General features: G+C 39.5%; 1 long non-coding RNA gene across 1 annotated transcript; it reads right to left on the bottom strand.

Annotated features, from left to right (window-relative positions):
- Positions 1-7662: 7662 nt before the first annotated feature.
- On the bottom strand, positions 7663-10844 carry LOC125907264 (uncharacterized). The gene is made up of 2 exons (XR_007452537.1): positions 10361-10844; positions 7663-10296 (listed from the first exon to the last, which is right to left on the bottom strand). It is a non-coding gene; the product is annotated as an uncharacterized LOC125907264 (long non-coding RNA).
- Between the last annotated feature and the right edge of the window lie 2170 nt (positions 10845-13014).

Here is a 13014-nt window from a genome sequence, read left to right as displayed (position 1 = left end):
TAATTGTTTGAAGCAAATCCGGAGCAAATCGAGTAACACCACTCCGAAACAATCAACCAGGAAAGTACCATTTACTATGGGCTTTAAATCTTTAATAATTTTTATTCTTTACTTACTTTAGGAAGCAAATGGCTGCGCAACTATATGAAACGTAATCGAGTGTTTTCTTTTCGTACGTCAGAAACATTATCTTCGGCTAATAGCCGAATGAGCGAAAATGATATCCGTAGATGGTTTCAAATGATAACAAGCTGGATAACAAAAAAAAAAAAGGACTGCACGAAATATTAGACGATCCTTCAAGAGTATTTAACGCTGACGAAACCTCTTGCTTTCTACACCCAAATCAAAGAAGGTTATCGCCCGAATTGGATCACGCAATGTGTATGAAGCAGAGCAAGCGGCTGCTAAGCAAAATATAACTGCAATGTTTGCATTAGGGGCAAATGGTAATATAGTAACAGGTTGGCTGATAAGTCCCCGGTCTGACACATAGATGGCGCCGCTAGTATTAAATGCATATTTTTTTATATAGTACCAACCTTCAAATGATTCGTGTCAAAATTTGACGTCTGTATGTCAATTAGTTTGTGAGACAGAGCGTCTTTTGTCAAGCAACTTTTGTGTTGTGTTGTTCCACCAAGACAACGCACCGTCCCGGCAAACAATGCGAGGGTTGGTGAGGTACCTCTCGCTCTAATTTCTCTAGTCTAGTCTAGTTGCCTCGCTTCCTCCTATAGCGATTCTGTCGAGCTGAGCTTTCACGTCCCTCACCACCGATCTCCTTCCTACCCCTCGCCTAAGGCGGCGCTCTAGCAGCAATCGAACACGACATAAGACACGAACAAACCCATATAATCATATGGAGGTGCACTGTCAGACACAAACAAACAAACAACACAAACCTCGAATCGAACATGTCAGTTGATTCTGTCTGTGATGTTCGATACCCACCTGTGCTGTGAGTACCTTGGCTGTCAAACGCTTCACAGCTACAGTAGATAGAATTCAATGCGGGACATTTTCAAATTTTTTTACGTAGTTTGTCTCTTTTTCTTCTTAAAAATGTGTACAAAATATTTAGAATAGCTATCAATAATATTTGCAATGCTTCACAATCAATAATAACATCAAATATACAGGTTTGAAACGTATAAAACTATTACGTGTACACAATGAATGTGTATGCACTGTATGTGTTTTGGCATGGACGTTTGTTTACATTTTTCAATAAAAAATTTGAAAGATTTTTATGTTATTTTTGATATGAATAACTAGTATATTATTTGTTGAATCTTCCCCCTGCAGATGGATGTTCATTTAAACTATGAAAATGCTTCATTTTCGAGATGATAAGATAGGCGTATTGCAGTGCATCATGACAGGTCTATAAGACATCGAACAGCTGACAGAGCACCTATCGAACAGAGTCGTGTTTGTTTGTCTCGTTCGATTGGTCCCAGAGCGCCGCCTAAGATCGTCTGACGTCTCGCCTGACACCTTTCGTTGTGTTGGTGCTATGCGGCTGCTGTCACTGTAGAAGTCAGGTTGTGTGTGTGTAAAAAAACGTAAACAGTGTTGTTGGCTGATCAATTTTGGTAAGTTTTTTAATAATTAAGTTCTTAATTTTACGTAAGTTAGTGCCATTTTAGCTAAAGTAAGTGGTAGAAGTCCTGCCCAATGCATGCTGGCTCCGTCGGAAGCGGTACGTGTATTTACCGGCGTAGAAAAGTGGCGTAATGAACAACACAGCACAAGACAGCGGGTAAGTGTTATCCAGCGATTATCATGATGAAGAAACACTTTTTTAATAGACTATGGCCTCTTTTAACTTGCAGATATAATGCAGAAACGATATGGGCCTGCCGCAGGTGTTTGCGACAGTGCGTTGTGTATGATTCGGTAAGTTGTAAGTGGGCCACGAAAGAAGAAGAAGATTGTTTGGTGAAGCTAGCGACTAGGATGCTAATCGTTGTGTTTATTCCTTTTTTTGCAGCCAATTTTCCTCTATCCTGTAACGTGGGGTGACGAGGAACCGTTCAAGAGGATCCTTCGGAAGCTGTACGGCGACGAGTCGGACTCTACCAGCACCACACGCTAGAGGCCCAGCCGGCACCGGGTGCCCCGATTGCGCCGTCAGACGTTGTCGAGCGTGCTCGTTCACAACGTTCGGGGCAGGAATTCAACCCTTCGGAACCTCATTATCCTCTGCCCCACAATAGCTGCAGCAGCAACAGGACCGACCGCACTACTGATTGCGGTCAAATTTCCTGGCAGGAGAAAAACCCCACGAGTGAGTTCCTTCTAGATGCACTATCGCTACATCTAGATCTGTTGTTTTATCTTCCCTCTAAAGCAAATGTTTTATATTCCCTCAGGTGTATCGATTTCATCGACGGCCGCTCGCTGACGGCACCAACATGCCACTGAATAACCCCGGAAAGACGACAAGCACTCATCCAGCGGCAAATTGTTAACGTGAACCCACTTCCGCCCATCTACACGACATCGCGTTAATAGTGTTATTGTGTTAATTGTAAAAAAAAATTACGTTAATGAGTTAAGATTAATCTTAAGTGCGCTTTAAGGCATACATTGATATGCTTAATTTTAGGTTAAGTGTTTTGAAATGCGCGTGTGTGCGAAGGGTCGAAATGAGCGCTAAGCAAACTAAGCGGCCGCGTAGGGCCCCGTGGTCTTGAGGGGCCCCAAAAATGGAACCCACCCCTCGCTCGCTAGTAAAATTTACATTTGTGCTTGTAAACCTACATTTATGAGACTGCCTCCACTCGTATGTGCGGGTTTTATACAACATTTAAGATAAATAAATCTAGTTTATATTCTCATAAAACACTACGCATTTTTAAAGGGGGAATAAACATGATGACATATAGTTAGTTTGTTAGAAGGTTTCTATGCACGTTCACTAGAGGATTTTGTTTGGATATTTACGGACTGCATTTCGATTACATTGGTTTAACCTGGTGGATCTGGTAGCTTGTAGCGCACCATACTCGCCTGTCCGCGATGGGTAGGCCATGTCATACCCCTGGTACTGAACGATCCAGCCCTTAGTCGTTCGCAAGGACAGACAAAAGGAAGCTGTGCATGGTGTGTCAAATAATGTGTAGCAGATGGTATACAGGGTTTTCGAGGATTATATAGACATGTTCAGCGAGTTGTAGATTCGTTCAGGCATATAATAGACTCTTTCAGCGAGATATAGAATTGTTCGGATGTAGGTGTAGACATGTTCGGTTATACTGTAGAGCTGTCACTTTCGTACCCCTTGGACTGCAAGTTGGATCATTCTCATCAGAAGGTAAACAAACAGTTTTCGAAAAAATAAGCTTTTTTCAACTAATTTATGTATTAAACAGCTTGGGGAATGTTTATTAGCTACTTTTAGGACTTTTAAGAATGAAAAATTGAACCCTGCGGCACAGTGTGTAAACAAAACAAATGACAGCTCTACAGAATCGCTGAACATGTCTACGCATACTTCCGAACAATTCTATATCTCGCTGAAAGAGTCTATTATATGCCTGAACGAATCTACAACTCGCTGAACATGTCTATATAATCCTCGAAAACCCTGTAAGATGGGTACCTGCGGGTGAGAGAGTCCGTTTCTAACGTTTTATTATCAGTTGGTGACACGTTCAAATGGATGTGCGCAGATCACGGCCCGATCCTGGGGGCTCACCGTTGAAAAGGGCGCTGTCAGCGTGTGATGTCCTCAATGAGGATCTTGACACGGAACCGAGAGTGGCCATTCTCCCCCCTCCACCCCCCGCCCCCCCCCCCCCCCCCCTCCGCATGTGTTTTTGTATGTGGCTTTCTTCTTCTTCTTCCTTATGTATGTGGCTTTATAATCATGTGTTAAAGAAATAAACCAAAGAGCTGTTGAACGACGTTTATGTGTTGTTTTGTCGCACATTTTGTATTAATGTGGATACATAAAGGATGATAATATGATGCCCGTCATTGGTTCAAGCCTCATATAGACCGTCCCCTCGTAGTAAGGACTGGCCAGCCGGGTGTGTGGTACTAAAAAGACGCTAAAGCTTGCATTGGCTGGCTTGACCAGGTATACGACAAATAGAAGAAGAAGAAACAGAAAAATGGAAAGCAGCAGTCTGTAGAAGCTTCGGTTGGGACCTTTGCTGTTAAAGAAGAGGGAAATGTCGTTGCATGTGGATGGAATGATGAGGTTGTGGGTGGTTCGGGTGATGAATGGTTGGGAGCGGAGATAAAAGAATTGGCGAAGCCAGTTTACCTCTTTCCATGCGTTGTATGAGGAATCAATGAAAATAGTCAAATCGTATTGAATTGTGGGTCAATTTTCAGGAAAATCAGGAAAGAAAAAAAATGCGACATTTTTTAACACATGAGTACATTATCTCATATGGCCGTTAAAACCAGCTTACATCGGGTTGAGATCAACATTGGAGATCAACACTTGATAAAAAATCAAATTTCCGGTACGGAATTATTCCTTCACTTTCGCTCGTTTGAAATTGGCTTCATAACCGTTGATCCTCATGGCGATCACATGGCCACATCAGAAACGGCACGGAACGGCAACCACCAGCATAGCACAAATATTGCTTCAACACCAGAATTGACCGGCTTTCGCATCGTCAAGGTCACAGGTAAAACCAAATACACTACATATATATGTACCAATCGCCAATTCAAGATACAACTACAACCCTACCATATACCAGTACCAGCTGATGAGCTATCGCACACAAGCGAGCGGCGCGCGCAAATAAGAGGAAGGGGCCTGAAGGAAGAGAGGACAGGGGAAGGCACCGGGAGAGAGAGTGTGTGTGGTCAAAATTTTTGGCCATTTAAATTTTGTCCACCAACACCCTTGCATTTCGGAGCTTTTTTCTTGCCAGAAAGAGATAGCCATACACTTGACATACAGCTGTCTCGCTCATATGACATTTCCAAGGCTCGCAAGCTCTTTAATGCGAGGGCTCTGGAGCAGTGAACTTGTATGGCGTGCGAGCCCTCGCGCGCCCTCGCAAATCGCTGTCACTTGCACTGCGGGATCGCACACAAGCGAGCGGCGCGCGCAAATAAGAGGAAGGGGCCTGAAGGAAGAGAGGACAGGGGAAGGCACCGGGAGAGAGAGTGTGTGTGGTCAAAATTTTTGGCCATTTAAATTTTGTCCACCAACACCCTTGCATTTCGGAGCTTTTTTCTTGCCAGAAAGAGATAGCCATACACTTGACATACAGCTGTCTCGCTCATATGACATTTCCAAGGCTCGCAAGCAAGGTGGATTTAAGAAGATCAGGTGGTGGAATATAGAGCATTTTGACGTTTTGCGAGTTGACGTAAGGTCCCCAGATTTGGGGTTTGTTTACGTTGGGGTTTGTTTACATTTGATTTTGCAGTTGTTCCAGTTTTCATCGCAGGAAGCAGGAAGTTAAAAGTGTTTTCGTCATGCCTTGTAGCTGTTCAGTGATTTATTGCAATAATGGCCCATCTAAGGCCAAAAAGCTTGGATTGAATATCAAATTTCATAAATTTCCTCCCGGCGGAGATTTAAGAACAAAGTGGATACAGTTTTGCGGACGCGAATCGGATTGGGAACCTTGTAACCGAGCTGTGATTTGTTCGCTTCATTTTAATGAGGAAGATTACCAAATGTTACCTCGCAATTCTACAGAAACAAACCCTTATAGACTTTATCCACATGGTAGGTTCAGAGTAGTAATAGTAGTAGGTTTAGTTTGATTAAACAATAAATGTACTACACATATTATAATTGACATAACATTCGATTCGCAATGTGTTTCCTGTGTAATCGATTGTATTACTGTTGTAGAGCTGAGTTAAAATATGTTCTTTGTCGGTAATAAATGTATGTTTTGGGGAAAAAGAACTGAACAAAACGAAACATATGGTTTGGCCTGTTCAAAATAGTAAATGTTTTATTTGTAGTCTAAAATGTAATCAACTTTAACGAATCTGGACGGCACGAAGGCGTCGGAGGATACCGCAATGAAAAAAGGACGTTGATTGTTCTAAACAATTTTTTCATTAATTGTGATACCGCTAAAATAACAAAAACATGTTTGATTTATTTAAACTTATATTTCAGTGGTTCCGTCCAAAACAGGCATTTCAACTACTGAAAGAGAATTAGGGGAAAATGAACAAAATACAGATGTTTGTGTTGAAGAAAGTAGGAATGAAAATGTTACCCAAATAGAACCAGTGAATAATGTAGAAAGTCCCATGATAGTTGTTAGATCGAGCGATTTAGTAGATGCAGGAAAATCGCAGGAATCATTACAGGAGTTGCGTAAGGCAAACCATGTACTGAAAGAAAAACTGAACGATTGTTATAAAGAACTCAATGCGTTGAAAATCGAAAACAAAACATTAAAGAAGGAGCTTGAAAAAAACAAAAGAAGGAGTATAGAACCGGTAGAGTTCGTTGCCAAAATAAAAAATATTTTCAAAGGGACTCTTTCCAGCAATCAAATAGACCTGATCATGAAGGAAAAGAAGCGTGTGCAATGGACAATTGAAGAAATAAGCTCTGCACTGACGTTGCGTTATTTCGGAAAACGAGCCTATCGGTACATAGCAATAGACTTACACTATCCCTTGCCAGCTTTATCCACACTTCAAAAATATGCCAGAAAAATAAACCTCAAGCAAGGCGTATTGGTCGATGTTCTTGTTTTTATTGGCAATTTTTCAAGTGGATTGCCCAGACAAGATCGTGAATGTATTCTAAGTTTTGATGAAATGAAGGTGCAAAGGGTTTTAGAATATGATCAATCAACGGATGAAATTTTAGGACCACATGATTATATACAAGTGGTAATGGCCAGAGGCTTATTTAGACAGTGGAAACAGCCTGTTTTCATCGGATTCGACACGAAAATGACTAAAGAAATAATGGTAGATTTAATTCAAAAACTTAACGAGAAAGGAGTAAATGTCGCAGCGATTGTTAGTGATAACTGTTCTGCGAATATTGGTTGTTGGAAACAGCTGGGCGCCCATGACTATTTCAATCCCCATTTCGAGCATCCAATAACGAAAAAAAATGTTTATATAATACCTGATGCTCCACATCTCTTAAAATTAATAAGAAACTGGTTGATTGATCATGGTTTCAGATATAAAGATAAAAATATTACGATTGAACCATTGCGCCTCTTAGTAGATTCTAGGCTAGGATCAGAATATACTCCATTATTTAAACTAAGTTCTAAACACTTGAATATGTCTAGTCACGAACGGCAGAATGTAAGCTTAGCAGCGCAATTATTATCGAGGACTACAGCAACAACTTTAAGGCGTTATTCAATTAACGATGATGCGAAACATTTAGCTGAGTTTATAGAAAAAGTAGACCTTTGGTTTAGTGTTTCAAACTCATATTCGCCAAAAGCTAGTTTGGATTATAAGAAATCCTTTATTTGTTCTGAAGATCAGGTGAAAGCATTAGATGATATGTTTGAAATGGTCGATAACATGAGAGTGATAGGTAAAAATAACCATCAAACATTTCAAAAATCAATCCTCATGCAAATAACTTCAATGAAAAAAATATTCGGAGATATGGTACAGAAGCATTCAATCAAGTACATTTCAACGAACAAGGTAATATTATCGTCAAAAATGTTAAATGGTATCAATGTTTTACTGTTATATTTATTTTTCTCTTTCAGCTAAACCAAGATGTATTAGAAAACTTTTTTTCTCAATTAAGACAACGTGGGGGTGTCTATGACCATCCTTCACCATTGGCTTGCCTATATAGAATAAGAAATATTATATTAGGCAAGTCTCCATCCGTCCTATTAAACCAAACTCACATAGCAACCAAAGACAATGACGATGAGCAACAGATACCTGAAACAGACTCACATACTCACAGAAATGACCACCGCAATGAACACTTCGTGTCTGCTATCATGTATTCAAGAGCAAATATTGAACCATCTTTGCCAGACATGAACGTTGTAGAAAAGGATACAAATTTGTTTTATGATATGAATGATAATAGTAGTACCGATAGCAGCACAATAACAGAGTTTAATGAACAAGAGGAAGATGGATTTGAGTATGTTGTTGGATTCCTTGGTAGAAAATTTAAAGATAATTTTCCAGATCTATACTTAGGATGTTATACATTTGAAAACGATACCGAGCATAGTTATTCTAATCCTCCTTCTTTTGTTCAGCATCTGTCTGTTGGAGGTTTATTCCAACCATCTATAACATTTTTGGATGTATGCCGTGAAATGGAAACCATTTTTTTAAAAACGCATAAGAATGGACAGTTTTCAAACAAAAAAAGTATAGTAAGAATATTAACCAATAAGATAAGTAGGAAATTGCCTGAACTGCCATTAGAAATTGTAAAAGCCTTCTCAAAACAGCGAATTATTATACGTATGCGCTACATTAATTTAAAAAATAAAGAGGAGTTAAACAAAAGGCAGGCATTGAAAAGGAAAGCACACGATGAGAATAGAAAGGGAGCTAAAAAAATGAGGAAAATTGTAAATTAGGGTATTTATGTTAATCATATAGTGCAATTTGTAAATAAGCCTGGCGTTCGACCGAATTTTTAAATCAAATTTAATTATATCTATTGCCAATTAAACATGTTTTTCAAACGTAATAAAAATCCCTAAAACTTAATATAAACGAAAAAAATCCCAGTATGCGGGTCAAAAAGTTTGCAATATGGAATATCAATAATTATAATCAAAGATATCGCCAATCTATGTTGAGATTTAACACTCTTTTCCACTAATTTTGTTCACTACATTGTCAAATTCAATCAAGTGAAATGCAACTGCACTGATTATAACATATGTTCTTGGACAAACGACTTAAACGATCATAGTAGGATATTAAAAAAAAAAAAACATTTTAAAATAAATCAACCTAGAGTAAACACAAGCGAAAACGGCTGGACCAAGCGACAAGCGACCCTCAATGAACATATTATGTCCGAAAGTAAAACAATACGTTCGATGCTACATGTTCCTAAACATAAACATAATGCTCTCTATTGTTATTGAATATTCTAATTAATAAAATTATACCAAACATGTTCAACAATTAATGGCAAAACATACTGCCCAAATGTAATTGTTAATTGTTAGCAATCAATTTACCAATATTAAATCAATCATACTGAGCTGGCTTGAATATCATCCAAGCCTCGTTCACCCGGTTAAGATGGCCTCCACCTCAGGTTCGTAGAAATGGTTATATAATGTCCGGTTCCGCCTGTCGTTTCTTTCTAACTAGTCTTTCTAGCAATAGGTCTGCGGATTTATCTTATTATTTTGTATGCTTGGTATGTCTTGGATTGGCTTTTAGACGACCCTGTGCCCTAGTGATGGGTGTTTCGGAGCGCACTAACGGCTCCGGAGCCGGCTCCACATCCACGGCTTCGCTTCAAGGCCTGAGCCTTAGGTGAGGAGCCGGTTCCGGAGCTATTGGTGACGAGCCAGCTCCGGAGCCGTTGAAGCGGGGCCGTTGGTGCAGAGCCTGCTCAGAAATTGTTTGGAGCCGACCTGAGCCGTCTCCGACTTCGGAGCCGTTTTACCCATCACTACTGTGCACAATACTCCATTGGCTCCGCTATCCTCATTGATGCCCTTAATGCTCTTATCCTTGGCACTTTGATTGTATGTTCTATTATGATACTACCGCTATTCTCATCTGTTTTTTTGCATTACATCAGCGCAAGTATACGATCCAACACGCTATTAGCAACTTCATTCGTCATTTCATATCTCTCTTTTGGTCATTTTTTCATATCGAGGGTAGTTGCACAACTACTTGCTCGAAATCTTCTGGGGCCGAGGGGAGCCGTCGGAATCGTCGAAAAGTTCCAGCCGTCCAGAGTCGGCACCGGCTATCGTTGGTTTTATATAGCTGGAATCGAAGTCAGAGTAGGAATGTTTGGAAGCGGCCGTGAATGCAATTCTGGCAACCCATTACAATTCCAAATACGTAATGTATGAACATAGTTCGCGAACATTTCTCAGGGCTACAATACACTGTTCTAACCTAAAAATACAAAAAAAAGCTTGTAGCCGATCGCAAATCTATCAGTAAAAGATTCATTTTTCTTTTCATCTGTGTGCGAAGTTCATTGCTTTCCCGGATGGGAAATAATGTTGAAGTGCAGGAGTAGAATCAGGTTACGGAAGTATCCGTCGTTTTCACTACAGTATGCATGACGAAAACACAGCCTGTATACGTATGAACTATCCTAAAAAATACAGAAATCTAGAGGAGAAATGCAAAAAGATTATTAGATGATAATAATGTGCTCATCTATGAAATGAAATACGGTTAGGAAATACAGCGCTTCAATGGTGTTTTGTTGAACAATGGGGATGTCCATTTTGATTGCAGCCGGCAACTGAAGGTCATATATCCTACATAATAAACAAGAATCCATTTTGATTCTGGCCGAAAATGAGCACTGTGCCACAACAGAACAAATGTTAATGCTTTTAAATAACACACATAAAGACAAATACATAATATATATATGTATATATATACGTAAAATAATATGAACGCAGCTCGTGTATCTATCACTGTTTATGGACGATGATTTTTGCAGCCGGCACGAGCGTTGTTTACATTCATGTGTAAAATGACATAAGGTCTCTCCAAGATGGCGACCCCCTAAAACCGCCAATCCACCACCTGATCTTCTTAAATCCACCTTGGCTCGCAAGCTCTTTAATGCGAGGGCTCTGGAGCAGTGAACTTGTATGGCGTGCGAGCCCTCGCGCGCCCTCGCAAATCGCTGTCACTTGCACTGCGGGGTGCCACAAGTCATTGAGAACGATGGTAAAAATTCATGAATTGGGCATCCTTTTGAGGTCTGAGAACAAGAAAAAGTCGCTGGGGGCCAGATCTGGAGAATACGGTGGGTGGGGAAGCAGTTCGAAGCCCAATCACCGGGGACTTATCAGCCAACCTGTTAAATCCACACGTTATCCTCCCTGGTAAACGTCTTCGGCAGGATTTGGTGCAAATCTTTCCGGAAGAATGGGGTATCGGTCAAAGTGAACGTGGTTTGAAGGATACTCCAAACTTTTTGGGATATATTGAGAAAATATTTCACCCCTTTCTTGTGAGGAAAGACGCAACATTTCCAGTAATTTTGTTCGTTGATGGACATGCATCGCACATTGCATTGAATGTGGCAAATCTATGCCAATCTCTTGGCATTATACTAATCTGCTTGTATTCAAATACAACGCACATCAGATACCACACAACACGGTAGTGTATAGCGTTACCAATAGTATGGATAGAATAGTTGAAGTTGTCCCATGAAAAACATGTGATTCGTTATTTTTATCGTGAATTTGTTCGTCCGCATATTGGCTTCTGTGCCTTAAAATCTTCAGTAGAAGCCAATGGAGTGAAATGCTCAGACGGACTCGATGGAATTAACGAAACAAAATACGATTTTACATCGGCTTCTTCATCAAAATCGATGGATATCGTAGCACCTCTGGATACTTATATATCAATAGATATGACAGATTACGAAGAAGTTGGAGCTGGAGGCTCTAGTGTATTATGCAATGTATTGTCTTCGAAATCTTCCACTGAACCACAAACTACTAGTACGGATTCTTCAGAACTACCCGAAATGATGGAGCCTACAACGCCAAGAGGCCAAAGCAAATCGGGAAAATGAAAAACGTGCTAGGAAGGGAGAGCGTAATAAAATTAAAAAAAATAAAATTAAAGGAAAATCGAAGACATCTACACCAAAGGCTAAATTAGCGGACAAAAACACCAGAATGCGCAATTTAAATGGCTTCTAGGGCTAAACAATTTGATCCTATTGATCCTATTTATCCTATGATCCTATACTCATTTATAAGCTAACAAATTCATCAACAGTTCCTTGTATTAAAATGTACAAGTTATGAAGGATGTTATGAACTAATGTATAGGTGAATTAAATGCAATACATGGACTGAATAAAATAAATAACTGGTGTACAATGTATCACAATATCTCAAGAAACTAGAACAATGAAACAGCGTTTAAACGACATTAATTATATTACAAAATAAGACGTTCCCTTTACATAATTTAATATAGATGCTAATTTTTAAAACGGATTTTGTTATACACGTAGTTTTATTTGATTTGTTTTAATTCAATAACATGAAATGATTTTTTTTCATACATAATATATGGTTTAATATATATGGCCATAATAGGAACCATCTTATAACCAGATTAGGAACTAGTGTGCCATAATTGGTACATTAAGAAGTAGAAGTAATTTGATTTTTTCAGTGGTTAATGATTAAAACCAATCAAATTAAAAAATATGTGCAGGTTTTACACAATTCCAAAATCCATTGAGACGTGAGATTGGGTAAAAGGCGAAGTAATACAGCCGCGAAAAGTGCGTATTGATGAACAAACTATGTACTCTTAGCCTAAAGCATATTGCAACGCGCTATCATTTCACAAAGGATCAAATTAAGAAAGGAAAAATAAGCTGCGTCTATTGTTCAACAGAGGAAATGATCGTGGATCTATTAACAAAACACCATTAGCTAGAATTAGAATATTCTTCTATTTGGCGTAACGTCCTACGCGGACATGCCGGTCTATACAGGCTTTCGAGACTGAGTTCATTACCACGCAGCCGGATAGTTAAATCCTTGCCACGGGGGGACGGACCATTCTAGGCTTGAACCCATGACGGACATGCTATTGAGTCGTTCAAGTTGACGTCTGTACCACGGGACCGTCGCCTAGAATTAGAATAAATAAGCTAATAATGTTAATAGGATTAAGTGCTTCACTATGAAAGATATAGAAAGATAGGCAAGGGAACTTGTGTTGTTGGCAAGATGATCATCATGAGAACTAGACTTAATGATGAAAACGTAGAACGAATTTTATAATGGAATGAATGGAAATAAAATTATATTGTCAAATTAGGAATAAAGA

The sequence above is a fragment of the Anopheles coluzzii genome, chromosome 3 (assembly GCF_943734685.1).
Source record: "Anopheles coluzzii chromosome 3, AcolN3, whole genome shotgun sequence".
NCBI lineage: Eukaryota > Metazoa > Arthropoda > Insecta > Diptera > Culicidae > Anopheles > Anopheles coluzzii.
This window is presented reverse-complemented; position numbering and strand designations above follow the sequence as displayed.